The sequence below is a fragment of the Lemur catta genome, chromosome 13 (assembly GCF_020740605.2).
Source record: "Lemur catta isolate mLemCat1 chromosome 13, mLemCat1.pri, whole genome shotgun sequence".
Classification (NCBI taxonomy): Eukaryota; Metazoa; Chordata; class Mammalia; order Primates; family Lemuridae; genus Lemur; species Lemur catta.
The window spans coordinates 72,417,818-72,444,226 of NC_059140.1; the positions used below are offsets into that span (position 1 = coordinate 72,417,818).

The window sequence follows — 26,409 nt, forward strand, 5'->3', positions numbered from 1 at the left end:
TGCAGCACTATTCACAATAGCCAAGAGATAGAAGCAACTCAAATGTCCATCAAAAGACAAACAACAAAAATGTGGTATATCCATATAACATAATATTATTCAGCCTTAGAAAAGGATATCCTGTCACACACTGCAACATGGATGAATGTTAAGGACATTATCCTAAATGAAATAATCCTACTGAACTGCACATTTAAAAATGGTTAAGATGGGAAATGTTATGTTATGTGTTTTTTGCCACACTTAAAAAAAATAGGACAACAGTAGTTATGCTGAGACCCAATACTTTCATAGTTATAAGAAAGAGAATTATTGTAGGTTTAACTTTTAAAACTTGTTATCTCTGTATACAGTAAGTTTTGTTGTAGATTGAACATAGATTATTTCCAAATTTGCATTGAAGATTGATGCTAAACATGCATCACAATGTTCAAAGCCTAAAAGGGAGAGTTATTTAAAACAGATTAAATGATGTGGAATAAAATTTCCAAAAGCTGTAATTGAAAGTGTCAGAAATATTAGCTTTGAAACAAGTAACATTTAATCACATAGATTATACAGAAGCATAAATTTTTGTAGGTTGTTTACTTCAATCAAATTTACATTTTAATCTGCCGAGACCATTCATCAGTTTGGCTGTCTGATACCAAGCAGCTTGTCAGAACTTATAAATGCAAACTGCCTGCATTAGGAACAGGACTTTTCCTTTAAGCACAAAGATAATGAAAGTTTAATTAGAATATTTCATGATCACAAGTGTCTGAGAGTGGTAAGATTAAAATAAAGGGCATTTTGTCTATCTGTATTTCTTTCGTTACTAAGTTAAAAATTATAATCATTTGTACCCATAAAATGCCGTTAAGGACTACTAAAATGTAAAACCTTTCAGAGTCGGCCATCTGCAAAAGGAGAGAATGTGACAAGCTATACACAGGGAAGCAATGAGACCCACAGGAGCTCTCTTCAAAGGCTGGGTTGGGAGAGGACACTTATGGCCACTTTGGTGGACTTGCTAAAATGAGAGGGTTCCAAGAAGAAAGAACTCCTGTAGGGCTGCAGCCTTTGGTAGTTCCCTCAGCTACGTATTAAATCCCAACTCCTCTTCCCAGCTATCCAGGGAATTTGTTTTCAGTACAATCAGGTTATGAAGCAACCTCTCATCTTGATTTTACCAGCATCATAGAAGGCTGCTGCCTCAACAAAGTACCACTATGTGTGGTGATTGATGTCATAATAACAAATTGCAATTTGGTATACGTGTATTTGTTTGTATTCTTTTTCATGATACAAGTGCTGCCAGGTACAGTGCAAATGTCATAAGGGAGATTAGTTGAGAAATGTGGGCAAATTTGTGCAAAGATAGAACCGTCCTAGAATATGCATCTTGGGCCAGTGATGACAGTGACACCGGTAAAACTATCACAGTGATTAAACATTTGCCACACCCTGATGATAATACATTTCTCCAAAAATGCCTTAGCGGATTTGTGCTTGCGTATGTGGGGTCGAGGCACAGAGTACTTGGCATAAATTGCTAACATTATTTGGTGGATGAGAAAGCATTTCCTTGGGAATGGCTTTTAAAGTGATCACAACACCACTACCAAACATGCATGGTGAAGCCATCACTCACAAAGCAGCGTGCTACCACCAAGTGGTCCAAACATAAATGAAAACATCCCTGTCCTCCACACAGAGAAATACATACCGGAGGAATCAGATTAAAAGTATCATGAAGATTCAAAGAAAGAATAAATTGCTTCCCGGTAGAAATTATTTTGTAAAAAGTCCCTGTATTATTCTTTGCTACTGGGAATCTATCTGTCTTAGGCCAAAAAATACGGTATTTATAATGCTTTATAAACATAAGAATGGTGATCAATAGTTCCCTGATTCCATGCAAATTTTCTCTATTGACTGAGAAATCTATTTACTTCAGCACCAGGGCAGGAGAAATGTTATTCATAAGCAGAGGACTAGTAAGGGAGACCAGGAAAGCACAATTAGAAAGTAGGATTCCTTGTTATTGTAACTGCAGGACCAGCCAAAACTGGGTCTGCTCTGTTGATAACAAAATGTTGAGTTTCCTTATAGTTACAACAAAGCCAAGAACTGTAAGTCATGTAGTCCAGGCCATGTGCAAATAGAAAAAGCTTTGACCTCTAACGACACCTGGAACCAACAATTCCTTCCCTTAGAACCAAGAAGAGGAGGACAGGACTAGAGCCTGAACCCGGCCTGGAAGATCCAGGGTTAAAATCTACCTCAACGTACCTTACCATAAATGGCCAAATTTAAAGCCTTTAAATCAGATCCTGCCAAATCAACATTCCTAAGTCCTTTCCCTTGTCCTTCAAGTCCATAAATTTGCCCCAGACCCCAAATCAGGATGACATATTTGAGTCTGCTCCTGTCTCCTTATTGATTACTTTTGCAATAAAGACTTTCTTTTCTCAAAAGCCGGTACCACATAGTATTGGCTTCTGTGCATGTCAGGCAGCAAGCCCATTTGCTCAATAACATTATTAAACATTGCTCCCCTGCTCCCTGTGCTCAAACAATTCCCTACAGCTCAAATGAAAGTGAGAGAATGAGTTTACCAGGTAGCTTCTCTTGGTAACAACATGGATCAGTCCAGACAATAACAGGCTTGGGGGTGGGTGTTAGGGTGGTTTAAGATGAGTTAAGTCCTGGTTGCCTTGAGTCTAAGATGTCTATGTGCCATCCAAATGCAAATGCAGGGGAAGAACTTGAATATTATCATCCGAACTTCCCAAAGGAGATCTGAACAGGAAGTACAAATTTTGGTATACTGAGAGTAACTGATGTCACAACAGTGGCCAGTGTAGACAGAAGTTAAGTGTTTATAGCTATCAGAAGAGCTACCAATTTTAAGGAGACATAGTTTTCCATGAGGAAGGACAAATGGTTGAAAGGTGGCATGGAGGTTAAAAAGTTTGCTGAGATTAAATCTTCACCTGAATCTCTGCAGGTTGGAATAATAGCCCCAAGCCATTTTCAAAGGCCTGTTAAGATTCAGTATCTTCAAGGGGAAGTCAGTTTCAGTTAAGGCAAAAGACACAAGGGGTTTCCAGTAATGAAGTGAAGAATGTCAAAGATTTCTTTTACCACATTAAACACTCCAAGGCACAACAGAAAGGTTTCAAAGGGAAAAGGGGAGATGAAAGGGAAGGGAAGAGAAGGTAAAGGAAAGACAAAAGCAATAACATTTTTGAGCCAGGTGAAAGTGTTTACAGGGCAGCATGTGCAGTGAGATTGTGAGAAAGCAGGGAAGCCCAAAAGGCTTGTAATGCTTCAGATGGAACTGTAAAGCATGGTGGGATTTTCCAGCTTCGAGACTGCCAGAAGAACTTGTCCCAGCAGGTCCAGTCTAAGGAAGGCACAGGCCTCTCTGGAAGGAGTTAGTAATTTTGCCTGGAAGGGTGTTTCAAGGGATTTGTATCTCGGGTGAGCAACAATGGGGTCAACTTGTTTTTAGGACTCCCGCAAGCATTAAATACAGTAGCAGCCCTCAGTAGACGGGAGCCACCAATGGGTGGCATTCATAAAGTTCTGTCACAATGTCAACATTCCCTTCTCTTTTTTTACTCATCTATTTTGTTCTATTTATTAACACATTAACTGTCAGGAGAGTTGTATTTAACTCACTCTAGTTTTGACCCCAGGGCCGCATGAAGCATATGTAAAATCTTGTTGATATTGTTACAATTAATATTGACAATTTAATTCTAAAAATGTGGGTTAAATGAGTAAAAGTCAATAAATTTCATTTTTCTATTTATGTTTACCTTTAAATTACACTTGAAGTTTTTACTCTATTTTCATAATAAAACACTGTGGCCCCAAGGAAAAGTTTCTGATTTTTTTGTATGGCAATCAATGTGTTAAATAATAAATATTTATTGAAAGTTTATAGTTCCAGGTAGCTGTCCTAGGTCTTGGACATAGATAAATAAAGCACATGCCCTGCCCTCCAGATGCTCAGAGAAAAATAATTCTAGTATCACTGTATAGTTATATCATTCAAGAAAAATGCTCCAAGACAGCCATGAAAATGAGCACTTGCTACCTGGAATAAATCAGAGCCAGTCAGATATCAGCTTTTGATAAGCAAAAATTTTAATAAAAGTTGAGAACTTATTGCCTGTGATAGCTGTTCACTGTAGTCAGGTGTAACATTGCTAAGATATTAAGTGAGGAGAGGGCAGTGAAAATGGTGATGGTGACAGAATTTAGAAAAAACACCTGCATAAATATTTCACTCATGGAAACATCAGTGTGTAAGAACAGAACTCGCTAACTGTTTCAGCACCTACCTGCTAGTCAGACACTTCTCACTAGGCAAGGAGGGATGATGTTCCTCTACAGAGGTCAGGCCCTTCTCTGCCCCTCGTGGGTCACGTCTGCTCCATCCCCTGGCTCCATCCTCCACCTGTTGTCTTCTCAGCAGCCAACAAGTGCTGGTGGAAAAATCCAGTCTATGGGCCCACCTACCCTTCTGCCCAGGATGCACAATCACCTCTCACCAAAACCAGTTTCTCACTAGCATATAATCACTCTAGCCTAACACTCAACAAGGAGTTTCAGGCCTCACTACCAGGGCAAACATTAAACTGCTATAATTTATTCACTAGGCATGATCAAGTGCCTCCTAGGGTAGGGAATTCAATATGAATAAGACATGGTTCCTTCAGTAAAAAATTGAGGATGGGAAAGAATCAAATAATCTCTGAGAGCTAAAGAGCGTTTAGAGAGTGGGCATGAGACATGGAAAAAATAATTTGGTTTACTTTCATCACCATTTAATAAAAGCCTGGAAATAGTAGCTAATGACATAATCTTTTCCCTATCATCATTAACAGAAGGAGCCTGGTAACTATAAACCAAGCCCTACTTGCATGATTATACACACAATATTTACCACATAGGAAGACACCATTCATTCATGTATTAATTATACGTATAGATATATTCAACTCTGAAACTTAAGTGTATATGACTATATTTCTCTTAATAGATATTTGTGTGGGTGGTGAGATCTGTTGTTACTAATTTCTGTCTGATTCTTCATCATTCCCTGGGATTCTGTAAGCTTCTCTGTAATCTCCTAACAAATTACCCTTAAAAAATTCAGTCAGAGTCAGTTTCTGTTGCTCCCAACCAAAGAATCCCAAATGATACCACAGGTATCTTCCAAGGGCAGCTAGAGGTCCATGTGGTTGCTAGTGGGAAGAGAAATGCCAAAAACATTGATATATAGAAGTTTCAAATATGAGTCCCAAAGCATAAGTCTTCAGGACAGACAGTCCAAATTGCAGTCATTGGTTTGTGACAGAACTTCTCACTTGGACTCGCAGAAGCACAAATTTAGTTACTTAATTATAGCTAACAATGGTCCTGAAAATGAAGAAGTCAGGTACAGCATAATAAAACTTCAAAGGGAATGAGGTCACTGTCACGAGAGAGGGACAAGTAAAGTGCTATGGAACTAAGGAAAGAGACTGTCTATAGTTGTAGGAACCAAAGAGACGTCTCAAAGGAGACAACATTGAGCTAAGTAATAAAAAGGATTTGCAGCTGAGGGAGGAAGATAAGTAAGTAAGTCACAGAAGCTTGAAAGTGGGGAAATTGAGCAGCTGCTAACTCAGCTTTACAAAAGCTTAGGGTCAGTGATGGGGAGCAGGGGGAAGTCAAGTTTGGAAAAGCTGTTTGTTTCTAGAAGTAGGAGGCAAAGAGTTTTCGTATCTAGTGTCTACTCTAATTAAAGTCTTGGAATTGTCTCTGACACAATGTACAGAGAAAAACTCTGATGCTGTGTCCTAGGTCAGTGGAAAAGAGTATGAAGATCATTCTTGAATTTCTGTAATAGGCCCTGGGGCAAAGGGGAAAAGGGAAGTGGAGGCAGGTGCGCTGTGTGTCTGTCCACCCAAGGACTTGTTGTGAGGAACCTTAAACATCAAGCCATGGGCCTGGGCCTGGATTTTCTGCGACCCATGAGAAGTAACTGAAGGTTGTTGTATAAGGAAAGGCCTCTATCAGAACAACAGCTGGGCCAATTGCCTGGTAGCGGAACACACGACGGGTTGAAGGAGAGAATGTCAGAGGAGACATGCACATGTGAACACATGTACCCACTCACATAAATAGACCAGTGAATCAGAATAGAGATCCCAGAAATAGACCCACACAAATATAGTTGCCAACTGATCTTTGCGTGTGTGTGTGTGTGTGTGTGTGTGTGTGTGCGCGCGCGCTCGCGCGCACACCCGACACTAAAACAGGCATAGGACTTTACATACCATTCTATTAGTTTTCAGTTGGATCTACTAAGCTTAGGTATCTAGCTTTAAAAAAGGGTAGAAGGACTCTTTTCTCATGACAATATGCCTTTAGGGAGTTTTAAGAAATGTGGCATGGCTAATATTGGCTTTTAACTGTGCTCTCTGGAGGCTTTGGAATAGGGGTTAGACATCATATCCTTGAAGAGTGTGGTCTGTGATAGACACCTGGCAGGTGCTCAGTAAGTGGTAGCTTCTTTCAACATTATTTCTGTAATTAATGCCTTGGTGAAGCATTTCCACTGTCTTCAAGCTATAGTAGTCCTCCCTTATTCACAGTTTTGCTTTCCATGGTTTCAGTCACCTGCTGTCAATTGCCATCTGAAAATATTAAGATATTTTGACAGAGACAGAGACAGAGTGATAACATTCACATACGTTTTATTACAGTATATTGTTATAATTGCTTTATTTAATTATTAATTATTGTTGTTGATCTATTTCTTTTTTGCCTAATTTGTTAAGTTAAACTTTATCATGGGTATGTATGTATAGGGAAAAAAATAGTATATATAGGGTTTAGAACTATCCTAGGTTTCAGGCATCCCCTGGGGGTCTTGGATCATATCCCCTACAGATAAGGGAAGACGATTATAGTCCCATAGATCCCACATTCCTGCAATTATCATTCTTGTCTTGTTATAGAAAATTTGTCATCATTTCCAAAATATCTGATTTAAAATTTATAAACCAAACTGGACATGTTACCGAAAGTTGGCACTTATCCTCAAGGCTGCGTAAGAAAAAGGAGAATAAGTGGTTTAAGGAGAAGGAAAGAGAAGTTTATTGTTTTACCAGCAAAGGAGAAAAAAATGGTATACCTTGTCTCAAAATCCAAATTTCCTGAACCTTTGCAGAAATACAGAGCTTTTAAAGGGCATGCCCTTAGTTCTAGACTATTGTGGCTAACTATTCTAATCTTCCTATCTCTGCCAAAGAAAAAGCTCCCCTGGGCCCCCATGGGGGGCTGGTGCAGGCCTGGGATAAGAACATAAGGCCTTCTCCCTGCTCCTCCTAACCACTGTCCTGAGGCAGGGATGCAGGTTTTAGCTCTCAAAAAGGAGTGGAGGATGTTTTAAAGAGACAGAAAATATTTTTGCTGTTCTTTCAGACCATTCCCTCTGCTATATATTCCCCACTCTCAATTTTACACTTCCATATCTATGCGAAGAGGGGTGACTACTCCGTTACAGATACAATATTCCCTAGAAGCAGACTATAATAAATGGCTGGTCCTAGCCATGGTGCTATCGAAACTGCAAGGGGGTTTCAGCCTAGATCCAGTTGCTTGCTCCACAACCACCCAATTATTGAGACAACGAGGATTGCCAAGGAAGAAAGATTTTAGTGTGAAAGACATCTGTCAGGAGAACAGGAGAAATAGTCTCAAATCTGTCTCCCTGACCTACAGAGATCACGGGCTTTTTAAGGAGGGCCCACGTGCATTGGTGCGAGTTGTGGGGGATGGTGATTCTTGCCATCAGGAATCTTGCTCAGGGGCCTCGGGAATCTCAACTCCTTTGTCTTGTAAAAGTTCTGCCATTTCTGGGAAGTAACTCAAAAAGTTCAAGTAGTTAGTTAAGGGAAGGGATTATAAAATACATATGGGGATCATTGAAATTTGTTCGTAGAGCTGGTTACAATGGCAGGTAATAAATATATATCCCAGTTTATAGGTTCAGGGTACAAAAGATATAATCATTTATTTTCTAAAATTTACCTTAATTTTTAACCTCCATTCCATCAGTTCCCAGCATGTGGTAAGTACTCAGTAACTGTTCACTGAATGAGTATATGAATGAATGAATGAATGAATTTTTTAGAGCAAAACTAAAATTCAGCAAGTTCAACTTCCTACCTATTGCATTAATCCTCTCTGACAAAGAAGCATCCAACTTTTTTTAAACCTTCCTAGTTTTTGTTACCTTTGAAAACTATTTTGATATCTTACTGTAATTGTAGCTCATAAGAAGACCCTGTTTCCTGGTCTTCCAAGCTAGTCTTGACTTTAAATTTTCTAACCTATTGTCAGATTTCAAATTATAATTTTTGTTTCAGGAAATATGATCCCGGTATGTTATTTCTAGTGTTGCTTTCCTGCCCAGCCTATGCTAATCACTTTTCCTTTTCTTCCTTACTTTTTCATTCTCTAAAGCTTTGGAAGAAAGTTGAGAGAGAAGCTGTCCATGAGTGAATGGAACAGAAGGCAGGAGAAAGAAATATCCCAAAGCAATCTTGAAAGGTAGTTTTTGCAATAGCAATGGTCCCCAACCTTTTTGTCACCAGGGACCAGTTTCACAGAAGATGATTTTTCCACGGATGGGGTTGGGGGGTGTTGGGGGTAAGGGAGGTGCAGGGAAGCCCAGGTGGTGATGCGAGCCAGGGGGAGCGGCTGTAGCCTGGTTTCTAATGGACCAGCAGTGGTCCGTGGCCCCATGGGAGCTAGTGACCACAGCATAGCACTGAGTACAACCCAGCTGTGTGGGGAATTGGGCCAACAACCTGCGTAGCCTCTGAGCGGGTGCTCTTTCAGAAGATTGAAAAGCCCAAAAACGAAAGGGTTGAGGAGTCAGCACAGGACACTACACTGATATTTCATCAGTGTATTGTATTGTCACAATAATGAAGGCTGTAGTCCCAAGTCGTAGGTCCTTACTGGGCAATTCAAACTTGATCACTACACATTAAGATACCATATGACTTAAGTCTGTGGCCTTTGGCAGCCTTTGATTTGGAGATGTCAAGTAATAGCAGTAATCAAGTCCTTGCTAATCTGAAAATATTGAATAACAAAAAAGAAGCCAGTTAACTTGAAGATAGTTTTTAAGAATTTTTCCATAATCATTCTGCCATGTGGTTTAGTTCCATGCTTTTTTAAATATGTGTGAGTTGCAAATGAGTTTCTACATACATTACACACATTTCTACTTAAACTCAGCAAGAGACAAACTCTCCCCAGGTTCATTCCAAACAGCCTGAAAGTAAAGGTCTCAGATTTGAAGTGTTAAAAACTAAATTTGCCACCTGCCTAGGACCTCAAGGTCACATTCTTTGGAAACTCTTTTTTTCTTTGAAATATAATCAGGACACATTGTATCCCCAAATTACAACTGTAGATACAGACTACAAGAGGTGACAGTGCTTGCTCAATGCCACTGAGGTAGGTAAAGTGCCCAAACTCAACTTAGACTTGCTGGTTATGTTGTCTGTTTTCCCTGTATTTTTGAACTCAAACTTGTTTCCTGTGGCTCCTCTTGTCTCTCCCAGGAGAAGGGGTTGCAAGGATAAGGACAAATAGAGAAAGATTGCAGGGGAAAAATTTTCAATTACAAGTGAGAATTTCCTCAAATTTAGAAATATCTAGCCCTTGTCTTGAATAAAATGATCAAATTCTGGAATTTCAAATTCTATAAACTCTTTCTTTAAGACTATCTGCAAAGTAGGTAGCCACAGTTTTATAAACATCAGAGGGCTCTGAATAGATGCTGTCAAGGTATTATTCTTTTAAAACTACCTATTTCCTGGTTTGTAGCACAGTGTTAAAATGATTGATTAAACAAATAAGTTCATAGTGGTTGAGGAAAAACAACACTTACCCGGCTGAACCAACTACAAATCATGTATCATTTTGTAACATTAAATCCTTTGCCTGTTGCGAAAGTAAAATAAAATAAATAAAAAATAAAAAGCCACACACTCACAATTCTTAATGACAACACAGAGGAAAACAGGTGATTTTTAAATCAATCAAACACTGATATTTTTGTTTTTTCTTAGAAGCAATTCCCAAAGCAAAGGCTTCTGTAATGGTGAGCTGTGGGCTGGATATCTCATTTCTCCTTTTTGGACTACTCCAGCAACATTTGCAGTAGTACAAACACATCTTTCATCCTTAATACACTTACAACTGAAGATGAAAAAAGCACAATGCACTGCTATCAAGATACTCGCATCATTTGTCTTGAAATGCTATCGAAGATCATGACTTTACCACCTCGTACAGAAGACTTTTCAAGTCAGTTTCATACACATTCATTAAGGACGCATATTTCCAGATTGTGCAACAGAGACACAGAGATGAATAAAACTTAACACAGAGCCTGTGCATTTTATTTTACAGTTGGGGAGATATGAGAGATAGATAAGGAAGAAATGACAACACAGTGTTATAAATGCAAGAACAAGTGCATACAAGAGACAAAGAGGTCCCGGGAGGTGGGGTGGTGGTGGTCATTACCTGTTTGGAGAGCTCAGAGGAGACGGCCCCAATGGCAGAATTGGACTTCGAAGAATCAGTACTTCTCATGATTAAGAATCTGGCTGCAGACGGTCTGGGCAGAGGAAGCAACCCCCACATGTGCAGCACCATGGCCAGAAGCTACTGGAGGTTGCTGGGATCTAAAGGAAGAAGATGCAGGAGATCAGTCCTGATGAAGTGGGAGGTGAAACAGAAAGGAGCATTTTAAAAATGGCAGGACTGAGACCTTTGTTTATTCAGATCTTCCAAAAAGGAGCCAGACTTTCCATCTTCCTTTTGACAATCTCCCTGATATTTACCCTTTGGGGCTATGCCTACCAAATAGGAAAAACGATCAAATAATAAAGACAAAATTGTTTTTCCCAATTAAATATATTTTTATATTCCATCTTTGAAGACTGCCTACCAAACTGGAGGTTGGTGTGGCCTAGGGATAGAGTACTTCAGGCAGGTCTGAGTGTAATATCTGCTTCTACCCTGTGAATCCTGGCTAGTTACTTAAACCTTTGTTTTCATTTTTCTACCTGTACAATGGTTGCTATGGAGATTAAATAACATGTAGTTACCACAGTGTCTGGAGTGTAACATCAGAATACAATAACCACTGCTACAGTTATTATTTTTATTGGCAATTTCTTAGCATATATTGCTTTAGTGTCAATAAATGAACCATCTCATTATAAATCCTCCCAACTAAACCCAATGTCAAGTAGGTTGGATATCCATGAGCAAGCAGCACCCCTGGGAACCCTGGGATGAATTATGAAAAGACACAGGGTCCTGAAGGGAGGGACGGCTCGACTCTCAACTTCCTCCATCACCTGCCTCCAGTGGCAACTCTCTCAGGTCCCTCAAAGATTAAGTGACACAGCCCAGAGGTTAGACAACTGTTCTCATAAACTCCTGACTGTGCATATGGGAATTGTGGCCTCTCCTGACTTAGAGGCATGCTTGCCTTGGGAACAGGAAGCCAGAGTTGTTAGGTCGGCTACCTCATACTGCCCTCTGCCGAGGCATTTGGTAAAGCCTTGAGCCCAAACTCCAGAATACCATGAAAATAGCTTTATTAGCAAGGACTGAGAATATTTATTCCCTCCAGAAATAGTTTCTTAAACAACCTGAGCTATTTATTCAGTATTGCATCTTAGAAGCAAATTAGATATTGAAGTGAAAGTATCCTAATGGGACTATCAGAGCTGATTTCCCAAGAATGAAGGATTTCATCCAAGTAGAGAAATGGAAATGCCTCAGGCCTCTGTTCCAATATGAGAATCATATGTTTGTGGATGAGAATCCGTTTTCTATGAAATTTCTCTGGAGTTTTTACAGTGCTAACTTCCATAATTTCTATTTTGAAAAGCATGTCAGTCTTATGAACTAGAGGATACCTGGATATCTGTCAGAGATGAAAATGCCTTTATCATTTTTGGAGTGCATTCTGCATTGCCGAAATGTATATATATCTCAAGCCACCCCCGCTAGCTCTTTCTCACTACGTTCTGGGACAATGTTCTCCTACTGTCCTTGCAGGCTGGAAGCATGAGGTCACTGGAGAGAACCAAGCTCCAACCCCAAACATCATTAAAAATAATTTCTGAGTTATACTTCATTGCTTAGCCACTAGATCTCTGCCTCCCTAGTCATAAACAATCAACAAGTATTTTGGGGGTGTCTTATTTGTACACAGAATTGTTCCAAGTACTGTGCAGAATGCCAAAGGAAACTATGCTCTTTGAGATTAAGAATCATGTAGTGTTATTGGGGAAGGGAAGGTCACAGAAATTAGCATGCCAAACCAAGTGCAAACAATAGAATCAAAGCAATGTAGTGTCATTGAAATAGCCAGAAATTTAAAACAGAGTATCCTACTATGGAATTTAGTACTTGTAAAATCACAGCTGTTAATTTTATTTTGCTAAGCCTCAGTTTCCTCAGCTCTAAAATGGGGGTTAAGCTCATGTGACAATTGTAAGATCAAGATAACATATGTGGAAAAGTATATTGTAAGCTTCAAAGCACCACAACAATTAGATATTATATATACCAAATTCTACAGTATACACTTTATATTCCCCTTTAAGTTTTTCTAACATGGTGGCCACTGAGAGATTCGTAATATCTCTAGCTTAACAATATATCACACTACAACATATGATGGCTGAGTAATGCAGCAAAAATCTCTGAAATCTAGAATGTGCAAATACTTGCATCACTGAATTGGATTCCTCACTGTATTTGATCATATTCTTATGATTTTGATTTTGAGTCTCTAAGACCCAAAATATTCTTGAGAATTTGTTAAACCTAAATGTAACACACTAGTTTTGTAAAACTATTGTAAATTAGCTATGAACATCATCATAAGGCAATGGCTTGGAAGATCCAACACCAGAAATCTAGGGAGAGCAATCACAGTACAAACATGATCTTGCCCATATGGACTTCACTTTTTGTCTCAGGAACAAATTTTTTGTTTTGAAAACCCAGGCTGATTTTTCAAGCACTGTATAGAGAAATGAAGGATCATGACCAAGTTCCATCAGGCACATTTGCACCTGCATCCATTTACAAGCAAACGATTCCATTTGCATGCACAAATTGAGTAATTAGGCAGCTAACTACAAGATCAGCAAACGTAAATGCTTATTAGCCCATCAGCAAATTGATGCTCATAAAAATTTCCAATCATAGCTTATAGTCCAATTTCTTTTCACCTTTCAAATAATGGCAATATTCTTATAATTCCCAAGTTTCCAAGGTTTGGAGTTCTTTGTTTCCCAAATAAAATAACTCCCTGAAGTGTTAATACTCCATAAAGGAGCACCTGGCTGCCGTGGAAGAGAGAAAAACCGAATCCCTGGGAACCCTCCTGGTTGAGACTCATATGAAGAAATTAGAGATCAAACTTTGACATTTTGAGAAGCTGGAAACTGTCACAGACAGAAAGAGGCTGTAAGAGGAATAATAATAATATAATATAAATTATAATAATATAATATTAGTATATATTAATATTATATGTTATATAATAATACAATATAAAAAATAGTAATAGTGGATTTTTGACAATTAAACTCTGACCACTTTTCATAAAATACAAGTTAAACAAAATAAATGGTAGCCTATTCTGTTGGTCTCTGTAAAAAAAATAATAAAAAACCAAATTCTTGAGAAATTGTCTTGAATCTGCAAGGAATATTATTGGTCAATTTTTAGGACAATAGCATTCTCCTCTTGATAACTTTTTATTCTTCCACTACTATCACTAAAAATAATTTGTATTGAGAGATTAAGTTTACACTCAAAGACTTACTAACGCCACTGAAGAGCAGAAAAAAACAATTATATATTTAACCTTTTTCCTTTCTAGCAAAACGGAGGAAGGAGTGTTTAAGAAGATAGGCTCTGGAGTTAGACTGACTTGGTTCAGATCACAGTTCCATAGCTTACTAGCTGTGTGACCCTGAGCAAGTAACCTAACCTCTTTCTGCCTCAGTTTCCTCATCTTTAAAATGAAGACTTTACTAATTCCTACAGTATAGGCCAATTGGGACTAAACAATATAATACTCCAAAAAATGCTTAGCTAGTTTCCTGTTCCTAACTGATATTGTTTAACTATTTTAATCCTCCATTCTCTCATCTGTAAAAAAGAGAATGATTATTTTGACTGACTTACCATATTGATGTGAACATTAGAGGAGATAAAACACCACATTGCTTGGTACATTATAAACCCCCAATAAATAGTAGCCATAATTTATTGGCCTGACTTTTCAACAAAACAGCAGTTGTAAATGCAAATATGGTGTCTTCCAAACGAACTTCAGAAACACTGCCATCTAGCGACACATCTACGCCTCCTCCCTCTGTTTCAGAAGCTAGTTAGTTCTACGACCTTTCATTGTTTCTGCCTTGGTGAGGCAGGCTCAGCTCAGTCCTGTGAAGGTGCGCTTTGAAAAGATCCGGCACTGCTGGCCTCCGCCGCCTGCCACGGGCTCAGGGAGCTGGTAACAAAGGCAGGGAAAACACGGGAGAAGCAGCAGCCCTGTGCGTACTCAGGTTCTAACAAGCCGTTTGCTTCTCTCCTAACTGTTCATGTTGACTCAACCGTGGACACAGTGTTTCCTTAAGCAAAATCAACGTGAATAATAACAAAAAATCAATAAAACAGCACAGCACATGAATTAGCTAGGGCATTACTGTGCAAACCCATAGTATGGTCAGATCAGTTTGGGGTGGAGGGCAGTTAAGACAGCCAAGGAAGAGCCATGGCAATTAAGCAGCAGATCACGTGTGGCTGGGGGCCAAGGGGACGAGGAATTATCTCGGCGAAGCAGCAGTGCACTTGGTCCTGCTGTGACCACCGGCTCCCAGTGGCATTCGTGTGTTCCTGGACTAGAACAGAAATCGCCCTAAAACAAACTGAGCAGGTTGGACCTCATCTAAAGAGCAAACACAGAAAGGTGATAAAGGGTGACCTTTGCATCCTGTGCCTGAGTATCACCTGTAATGTTTTCACAGTTCTGCTGCTTTTTGCAGGCAAGCAACTTTGGGTAAAGTATTTCTCAGGCTTTAGATATTGAGAAAATTTCCCAGTTTAATGAGGACTCTTCAGAATCATCTGCTTCAATTACCCAGGTAATGCCAGTAAAACGTCTGAGAGTAGAGATTAAGACGGAAGTCAGGCCTCAGTTGCCTAGGTTTCTATTTCTACTTTCTGCTTGACCTTTCAGTCTGGACCCTGGTCTCCAAATCTGGGTCCCATCCTCAACGTCTTCAAGAAGCCTCAGCCGACCTTAATGAAGTCAGATTTTTCAGCATTGTTCTCATTGAACCAGGCTCTCACTTTCATAGCACTTATCACATTACATTACTTTTATGTGACTGATCATTTGATTTATGTCTCTTTTTCCCACTTGACCGCAGTAAGCGCTATGAGAGCAGGGCTCGGTCTAACAAAGGCTTTTGCCTAAACTTGCATGTCCACACTCAGCACAGGCCCAGCACCATGCAGGTGCCGAGTAAATGAGGAAAGCCAGATCATTCATTGCTGGTAATAAGTGTTCCCCAGAGCTACATCAATCACTGAACAGAAATGGATGTGAGCTGTGGTAAAAGACCTTAGAACCCATTCACTGTCCATATGCACACTAGTTAAAAAAACCACTATCTTGCAGAGAGATCAAGGGTCCTCCTTGGGAGAAAAGCTGGAACTACGGTGCCAGAAGAGGGACAAAATTCATTTTGTCAGAAGAGGGAAAGTAATACCTCACTCCTCTTTCTCTCTAAACCAGGCTACATTTAGGGTTTATGTCCAAGACGAAGACTTAATTCTCCTCCAAAAGTAAACTCTGAATTGAATTTAAATGGCCACAATTCAATTTTATATTTGTGGTATGAATCGGTTGATATAGAAGCTTTAGAAGAAGGATAAAATGATTTTGCCACTTCCTACTACATCTCTACTTCTTATACATAATCATGGTCCTGAAAAGTCATCTTACACATGAATTTGAATTGAAATGAAACTTCTTATCTGGTTTAGGAAAAAGAGCAAGATGTGTATTTCTATGTAATTATATGAAACAACCTCAGAAAATGCAAAGTCAAATAGCTTGATTTTTAGAGTTTTCAAATTAAACAAAAAGATAAGCTTGGTAAGACAGGGAAATATATTCACTGACAAGTCTATTTTCCCTCTGAAATTTAATTAAATACCATTTTATAGGTCTGATACTAAGATAATGCTTAATGCAGAACAAACTGCTTTCAGGTCAGCACTCAACATATGCAGAAGTCAGGTTTTGCTGCATTGGTAGAGGGAAATGGGAAAATGAACAAAAACTATAAAAAGCAACAAAGAAATTCAAAAAATAACCCTCAACAAAATATCTATTTGCTTCAAGATTGTGTATGACAGAATTTCAGTTGTAGCCTCATTCTTTCGATTCGAAACAATAACATTAGGCCTCTGCTATTCTTATCTATATTGCCCCAAATTCACCAGGTATTTTTAGCATGATAATATGGAGTGGAGAAATCAAAGAAATGGTCCTTTTCTCAAGGAGATTACACTCTATTTCCATAAGTAGTATGTTGCATTTGTTATTGTAAAAAAAAGGAAATTGACCTCTTACTCTATAAAAATAAAATAACGTTTTATTTTCAGAATATTTTTGGTTAAAAGAATTAATTTAATCTGCTCTCATAAGTGGGTCAAGAGGGACATGGAAAATATATACATATATACACATATATTCTTTTTAACATACAATGGTGTATTATAGTGTATTTTTGAGAGCTATAGTGGGTTATGGAATTTAAAAAACTCTACTTCCGTACACCTCATGAAATACTTATAATGGAGTCAGATAAAATTAAGGGGGCAATTAAACATCTGACAGCAATAGTTTCATAGATTTTGTTCAATTTAAGGAGTACAATGATAGTCTAGTTGTCATAATCTTGGTTGGAAATTAGCTTTAAACACTCTGGCAGCCATAACTAGTAAGTAATGTCCAAAACAGTTCCAAATAGGCTCCAACAAACACGATCTATATAGGCTTAGGAATTTTATAAAAGAAATATCTATTGCTCAGTAATCAACACAGGACCTTATACTTCACCAAGCCCCATTATATGTTGGTTTCTAAAAGATTAGATCCATGTAATCACTCATGTTCTTTTTCAATGCATTCTCCTCTAGAACATACACAGAAATGAGAGTTCAATAAATCAGAATCTGTTCACTGAGGTCTAGCATTCTATGAATCTCACATCTTACATATGAGTTCTAAGATTATTGTGACATCTCAATAGTATGCATTTTATTTCTTGTTTTTGTAACTAGATTCTTTAAAAACTTTATGATATGATGGCTTTTTTAGATACAGCTAGGATTTAAAACCTCCTTGTAAAAAGTGTTTGCTAAGCTACATATCTGTACGATCTGCACTTTGAGATTAATGGTACTAATTATATGACTGATGTGCTTTACAGATTAAGTGAAATCATGTCAAAATAATGACTTTAGGTCATTCTTCTCTGGCATGTTCTGAGTAATGTAGTTATTTTCATTTATGTTTTATGTATATATTTCATTATCACCACATCTTGGTGCATCAATCACTGGTGCTGTCTTAGGGAAATAAAAGGAAATATGTTAAGAGTCAATGTTGATAAAAGAGGACTGAAATTAAGGGTCTCACAAATGTAATTGTAAACAGATTTCTGTTTCAGAAAGTCAGATTGACAAAAATAACTGAGGGGAGAAGATATTATAGAATTGACATCAAAAAAGAAAAATTATAACTATTCACCCTATACTGGTGATACAAGTTAAATTTGAGTTCTTGCCAATTCCCTAAAGGTCCAGGCTTTCTCTTGGTTACAATATGCATGGATGTATTCCTAAGAACCTATATGCTGTATAATCTAAATTTGTACAATACTTAAATGTATCATAAATACACTAAGGAAGTAGGTCTCCCATCCTTCCCAAAATAATGTGATATTCTTGTGTCACTTGGGTCTTGCAATTTTTTCTATAGTATGTCACAAGGAATTTGTTACTACTAACGGCTAAAGTATCAAGGTTTGTGAATTATTTACTTAAAAAAAAACTTGTGTGTATGCAGTATTTTCCCTATAATAAAATCACTTCAATTAATCTGCATTTGACAGTGCTTCCTTAAGTGGGACGCCCTTTCCTGAAAATGTCATCCTTTTCTAAAAGAGTGAAATTTCAGCCACTTATTGGCAATTGTCTTAATCCATAGCCTACTTTGCCAAGGTTCAAGTGGTTGATTTGTTAGTGTGTTGTTTATAGTTATGGTGTAATATTTAGGTGGTTGTGGTGTTTCACAATCCCCATAAAATTGTTTTTGGCTTTTTCAAGATCTAGGTCTACTCATGGGGGTATGCTGGGTATGTGGATGCCAAGGCTCATGTGCATCAAGGTGGAATAAGAAATTGAAATGAATTCTGTCAAATAATTATGCATTCTTAAATATTTTTAAAATCACAGAATTTTCTCTGATCCCCAAGTGAGGGTTAATTGGCCCTGGACATGAGTGTGTGCTCACGTCTACCATGGCATTTGGTCACTCTACAGTTGTAATTGCTTGTTGACTTGTCTGTGTGTGGATGGCAGCAGTGTCTTAAACATGCAACAAACCCAATAAATATTTGTTCAGTTAATAACTTTGATAAAATTTGATCAAAAATACATATAATGTAGATTTATTCAAAAGCAAAATATGGAGTCAATTAACTTTACAAATTCCTTGACAGTATGCTTATCAGATGTGCTTAAACTTTTCTTACAAAAATTTGGTTTGAGGAGTCCACCCATTGCATGGACTCTCTTTTTTCTTAAGTCAAGTCTTTTGTTGTGTGCTTATTATTAAAGAAGTCAAACTCTTTATTAACATTAATTCAATTTAATTTAACCAACTTTGTTGAGCTCCTACTCTGTGTAAGCTTCCATGCTGTGTGATAAGAAAATATGAATTAGACACAATTCCTACTCTTAAACATTGGGTGTACAAATAAATAATGATAAAATAGCATGAGAAGAGTAATGAGATATATATATATGTATGTGTGTATGTATATATATACCCATACACACATACATATATATATACAGACACACATATATATGTGTGTGTATGGGCATATGTGTGTGTGTATATATGAAATATCCATTTAGCATAGAGGAATGAGGATCAAGTCTACTCAAAGTTGTTCTGGAAGTCTCCCTGACAGAAGCAGCATCTTAGCTGAGGCTTCAGTGGTGAGTAGTAGGTGACTAATGAACAAATTATGGGGAAGGTGGAGGAGAGAACCATCCTGGGCACGTAGAACAGCATGTGCACAAGCACTGAGACATGGAATATCATGGATGGAGACAAATGGGGGGGGGTGTGGCACTGCGTGGTTAGAGACACAGACAGGGTGCAGCTTACGTAGGGCCAAGTATGACAGTCTAAGGAGCTAGCGCTCAACTCCACAGCCAAGAGTTTTAAGCATGAAAGGGACACAATTATATATCTGTTTTAGAAAGCCTATATTTGTGGCAGGAGGATAGATGATCGGAAAATGAGAAGATAAGGCAGAATTTTTTGTAAATGCTGGATGATGCCACAAGGAATACAGTGCAGGAGGTGGATTTAAGAAAGATTCATGGGGCAAATCATCAGAATTTGGAGGTGAATGGTTGTGGGGGGCAGGTGGTGAGCATTATACCGGGCTAATAGCATCTTATTAATGTTTCTGACATTCTCTAGATGAGTTCTTCTGCACCTCAGCTTCTCACAGAATCCCCTGAGGAGCTGTTTAAAACTCTGGAGCCCAGACACATGAAGTCAGAATCTCTGGACGTGGGAGCCCACGTCATTGTGATTCCCATGTGCAGTCAAGGCTGAGAAGCACTGGTTGGTCTAGACAAAGACTCTTCCCCTAAGTTATATGTGAAGAAAATGAGACCTTGAGTGAGCCATATCCAAAGTCTCAAATAATGGGAAATAGAATCCAAGTCTCCTGTTTCCCAGCCCAGGGGGCTGAGCACCAGATTTAATTACATCTAAGAACATCAGCAGATCATTAGCCAGCATGGTTGAGTCAGATCCATGGAATTTAATCATTCATACTCCTATATGCCCAATTTGGGCAGAAATTTACTACACTAGGAAATAGAAGGTACTTATACTTCTTGAAACAATGACACTCAAGATGATGACAAGCTAATTATAAAGACATAATACTCCCAAATGTAAAGTTAGAGAACATATAAGATATAATTAATGGTAGAAGCACTTGCTGAGAGAGTCATAGGAATTCAGAGAAATGAGAATTAACTCTGGGAAAAAAACCACTCAAGGAGGAGACAAGACTCATCAAAATGTAAACTTGAAATTATGAGTATTTTAAAAGGCAGTGAATGACATTTCATAATCTTTTACCAACAATCCAATTAATTCTGACAGGTATGCACACAAGTTATTTAGTATTGCTTTTACTAGGGAAGATTTAACAGATTCAGGAGGAGCTACAGCCCTTGTACAATTTTTAGTCATAAATCAAAATGTAGATATAGTCATTTTACTCATGGAAAGATTAGGTCAATTGGAGAAAAAATCCAATTAGCAGTGAAGCAAGATGAGTTATTATTAACAAGCTCAGGGAGTTGTGAAAAATACTCTTTCAAAGTGTTTCTTCAGACAGAATAGATAACCATTTAACTGGCATATTGATAATATTCATTGTGTCTACATGTAAATATCACAAAAGTACAAATTTAGTTCATACTCAAGAGTTTATTTTGAGAATCAGGAAAGACCAATTTTCCATAATAAAACAATCATTAATCATCCCATAACCATCACTCCTTCATCCTTCCCTTCTTTGTACATCCATTGAACTTGGATTTCATCTTTCCTTTGACATCACTCACATCTGGTTTTGAGTTTTAGATGTCTAGGTACAATCCACTTCACTGCACACTCCCAGAACACTTACTCTACTTGAGAGGGTCCATGGTGAGTGGCTAAGAGCATGGATTCTGGCCTCATACTACCTGGGGTTAAATCCTGGCTCTATCATTTATCAGCAAGATGATCTTGAGCAATTCATTCAAAGTTTCTCAACCTCTGTGTGTTTCAGTTTCTTCATCCCTAAAATGAGAATAATAACAGTACCTACCTCAAAGGATTGCAGTGAAGATATTTCAATCAGTTAATACTTGCAAAGTGTTTATAAAAGTGCCTGGATACAGCATGTACTCAATGAATAATTGAGTACTACAGTGTCCTATGCTAGAAGGTATTCAATACATATTGGATGGAAGTGTTGTTGGATAGACAGACCACATGGAAAAAGAAGATAAAAGAATAACAATATTCACTACAACCAACAGGACTTGGTTTTTTATCTGATGACCTTTAAACTTGCAGTGAAATTCTAGAAAACTGCTATAACCTCTCTTCAACGTTGATGGCTATAAAATAATTACCCTAATACTTTCTTCCCCTCTTTAAACTGACATGAAGATTCATTCTATAATATTTTCATTGAAACATTTGAAGATTGTGTTCTGCAGGTATAAAACATTATTTTTCAATATCTTAGTTTCTGTCCAGGGCTTTGCAGAAGGAACGGAGGTGGGGCAGTACTTCTGATGGAATCCTCAAAGAGTATAAAGACAATACTTTATCCTTTGTTCAACTTGGCAGATTTGGAAAGCCACGGGTGCTAATTATCTAATACTGAGTTTGGCATCTTCTAAAGCACATATAGTGAAGACAGATGCAGACCTTATCTGGAGACTGTGGTGAAAAGAACAAAGGATTGTGACAGTACGTTTTAAGGAAAGTGGCATTGTCCTGCCACATGTTTAAAAATGCCCAAATACAACAAGCATATGTTTCATGACATTGTTACCTATAAAAGGCAAAATGATGCCTGGTTGAATTCAAAGTGATCCCATTTCTAAGATCAATGTCTTTAAGAGAAATAAACCCAAGGGTTGAGGAATATGTTTAATGTACAACCTGGAGGAATAAAAATGTATGTCAAACATTGATTTATTAAGTAATTTCTGCAAAATCTGCACCTAAGAGATACATCACAGGGGCTGAGTTATTGGAGGAAAATGTCTCAGGCCTTGTGGAAGCAGCACAAGCTTTGTGAATTTACAAGTCACTGAAAGAAAGAGTGGAAAAGAACTGCTGAGAGAAAATCTACCACTTCATTTATGTGGTTTGATAAATTGTGATTTGTGGAAAGTGTTCATTTCAAAGCCAGTGCATTTTATTTTATGAGTTTCTGCCTTTGCCTGTCACATTTAAGCACATGTTCTGCTGAGGAAGGTGAAGGGGAGCTGCAAGAGCCCTGTCTGTTTGCCTCCCATCCGGATGCAGAATGGCCTAGCCAGTGCACTGCACACTGAGTGACTTTTCTCCCACTGGAAGACTGCTGTCACTTCAGGCCTTGATCTATACCCAGAATCTTTGAAAAATGATATTAAATTATTCCAAATGACAGTTTCCATTCACTTCAAAGGCTTTTAAAGCTAACAGGAGCCTTAGAGATCATCTAGTGACAACCTTCTTATTTTATAGATAAAGAAATGGAGACTCAGAAAAACTATGGGCCTTGGCCAGGACCACACAGCCAGGCGGCCCTGGTCAAGTCAGGACTGGATTCCAGTGCCTTGGACCCAGACCAACGTCCTGCCCCTGTTTGAGCTAATGTCTTCTTCAGTTAGGTTAGATGATGCTGTTCATACTGCACTTGCTTGAGTACCTAATTGATTACCTGGAAACAACTTAGGGCATTAGGAAAACTCAAACACACAAACAAAAAAACAACAAAACACTGACGTGTGAGGCATAGTTGCTTCTAATAAAGATACTGGGCAAAAAGCCTAAAATGTGGGCTGCTCTGGTAATATGACTAAAAATGTTAGTTCTCAACATAGAACATTCTCGAGTGAGAAAGGGGATCAGCGTAAAAGTGCTATTTGCAAAGATTTCAAACTCATTTGGCCTCATCTAAAATATTTATAACCTATTTCAAAATCTCATTTTATTGACACATCACTGACTTCCTTATGATCCAACCAGAAACACATGCTTGGTCAACCACAAGTATTTCTTTCATGTCTGTTATGAACCATTTAATCTTATTCTCAGTGATAAGCAAAAGGATACTCTATATGTGTGTGAACTTACAATGCAGCTTTAGCTAAAAAAAAAAGAAAAAAATTTATAACCCACCAAAGATTAGATTTATGTGTCCATACAAGATGCTTATTAAGAGAAAGCATTGACTTTCTGTTCTCTCTCTATATATATACATATATATGTATATATATTATATGTACACACACATATATATATATCTGTTTATATATATAATATATATTACTTACAGTTCCGTGATATACTAAACTCCAACTATATTCTGTGTATGTGTGAGTGTGTGTGTGCGTGTGTGTATGTGTGTGTATCATCTCCCTTGACCTTGGCTTTGTTACTGAAGCACAAAGTAGCTAAGGTACCAAAAAGTAAACTTTTCTTTGATTTGAGAATCTTAACCATTAAAGCTATTCAGAAACTTAGAAATCCTTGGATGAAACAATCTCCCAACTAGTGAAAGAAAGTGCATAATTGAATGATACTGCTACATAAAAGACCATAAAAGTAAACCTCAGTCAAATCAACTTTTCTTTAAGTTCATACCTTTCAACAGCAAGTTCCCAGTTTTCCCAAACCATTTGCCTTCTGATGCTTAGAGTTCTGTAAAGCTAGATCAGCTTGTTCTGCACGGTAGCATATCTCAGAGAATCAGAACAGGGCCGCTGGAGTAACGGGAGAAGGTTCCACCTACTTGGACTGCTTCAGAGACTTCAATGTTTGTCTGGATCAATGCTAGCGTCTGGAAGTCTACTAGCAACATATTATTCCTCTGGCTCCTTTTAAAACACACTATCAAGCAAACAAACAGAAACCTATTTTTCCTTATTGCACAAGTAATTCAGTAGGAGAGGAAAGACTTTCCCTCTACCTTCCTAGGCTTCATAGCTGAGTCTGTGAAAGAAACTGACAACAGGCAGGTTAACAAAGAAAATGTATGCCAATTTATTAATTTTTAATTTTATGTGCATGGGAATAGCACAGGAAAAATGGTGAATACCCAAAAAAAGTGGTGAGGTTTGAGAGTCTATAGTCCATCTTAGTAGGGGAAGGAGAGTGGGAGGTGGGCCATGTGAGGAGGATGAATTATTAGTTGGAAAGACGAGTGGACTCTTAGAAGAATAGATGGGACATATGATTGTGGTGGTTTGGATGTGGTGTCAACTTCTCATGTCCTCTCTTTTAATAAGTGTCAAGCTTTTCTCGTCAATCTTTGATGACAAGGGAGTTCATTTTGAAGGATCTGTCTTTAGGCAGCTAAGGGAGTTCAGAGAAAGCTTCTCTCGCTTTTGCTGTTTTTCAAGTGCTTTCAGCTCAAAATAATCAATACAGTTCTCTCTCAGGATCCCCAGGGATTGGTTCCAGGACCCCTGCAGATACCAAAATTCTCAGATGCTCAAGTCACATACATAAAATGGTATAATATTTGCAATTAACCTCCTGGATACTTTAAATCATCTCCAGGTTACTTATAGTACCTAATACAATGTAAAAGCTGTGTAAATAGTTGTTATACTGTATAAGTTTTTTATATGTATTATATTTTATTGTTGTATATTTTTTTATTTTCTGAGTATTTTTTGATCCAAGGTTGGTTGACTCCTTGGATGTGAAACTCATGGATGCAGAGGGCTGAATGTACATTAAAACAGGGTAATGTGTCCTGAAACCCTTCAGAGTCAGAATAATCATAAGATAATGATAAACAAAAAGAGAAAAATAAAAATAATTCATAATCCTATCACCCACAAATAAGTACCATTGTATACAGTCCCCAGGCCCTACATTTTTTTCTCTAAAAAGGAAATGTGCACCATAGTATATATTTTATAAAATGATTTTCTTATTTCTCTCCACATATAGAAATATTCTGCCTTTAAATCATTTTTAATATCAGTATAATATTCCTTTGCAAAGATGTATGCTTTTATTTTACAAATCCTCTAATGCTGGACATTTAGTTTACTTTCAGTATTCTAATAGGATAAGCAATGCTGCATTGAACTTCTTTTTTAAACCTTTTGATATTATTTCTAAACTGCTTTATGGAAAGGCAATACTGAAGTAAAATCCCACCAATAAAATATGTTAATTTAAAACCTTTTGATATTATTTCCAAGTTGCTTTATGAAAAGGCAATAGTAAAGTAAAATCCTAGCAGTGTGGTCCACATATCACTGCTTCTCTCTAACCATTTTCTATTTTACTATGAACTCTATATTTTCTATATTGCTACTTTGACCCTTAAATAGGTCTATCATTTCTTTCAATACTGCCAATGCTGGTTATTATCATTTTGTTTAATCTTTGGCAATTCAATAGCAGGAACTCAGTGGAGGACATCCTTATATTATAGGTCCTCTTATCAAACGGAATATTTAGTAAGTACTTGTTTCTCAGAATGAGCACCCACTGTGTGACAACCCTGTGCTACATGGCTGGATATAACGTGATTGCTGCCCCCAAGAAGCTTAAGTCAAGAGAAGACAGTGAAAAGCATTAAGGCTCCAAAGGATGAACTAGCGGGAGTTTTAGGAGAAGCTGGTTTTTTTCCTAAAGTATTAAGGGGGTACAAATATTTTGGGTTACATAGATCGCTTTTATAATGCTTGAGTCATGGTTATAAGTGTGCCTGTCACACAGATAGTGTTTATTGTATCTGTTGGGTAGGTTTTCACCTGTCCCCTCCTCCTCCCTACTCCCTGTTTGATTTCCATTGAGTTTGGCAACAATTTGGATGGAACTAGAACCCATTATCCTAAGTATCCAAAGAATGCAAAAACAAATACCACATGTACTCAGTATTAAACTGGAACTAAGGGACGAGCAAACGTGCATAGAAGGAAGTAAAACTCAAAGGAGAAGCTGTTTGAAAGAGGATGAGTGCAAAATTCGTGGTGAGTGAGTTTGCCTAGGTCAACCACTGGACCACATTTATTTATAGGAATGCGTTGGGCTTCTGTTACTTCTTCTCATTAGTTGGCACAGCTGAGCAGGCTGGCAGTGAGGCTGGTTAAATTTGTAGCAAATTGTTCATTTCTGCATAAAGGAACAATGGGGCAGTAAATTTCCTTCCTAATGTTTGGTTATCA

The 26,409-nt window shown here is 37.9% G+C and overlaps 1 long non-coding RNA gene across 1 annotated transcript in view; it reads right to left on the reverse strand.

Annotated features, from left to right (window-relative positions):
• Nucleotides 1-23,881, reverse strand: part of LOC123648990 — a 42,416-nt gene extending 18,535 nt beyond the window's left edge. Inside the window, exons 1-2 of the long non-coding RNA XR_006738854.1 lie at nucleotides 23,864-23,881; nucleotides 10,597-10,757 (exon numbers count right to left, since the gene is read on the reverse strand). This is a non-coding gene — a long non-coding RNA (uncharacterized LOC123648990). The remainder of the gene's footprint in view (nucleotides 1-10,596; nucleotides 10,758-23,863) is intronic.
• Between the last annotated feature and the right edge of the window lie 2,528 nt (nucleotides 23,882-26,409).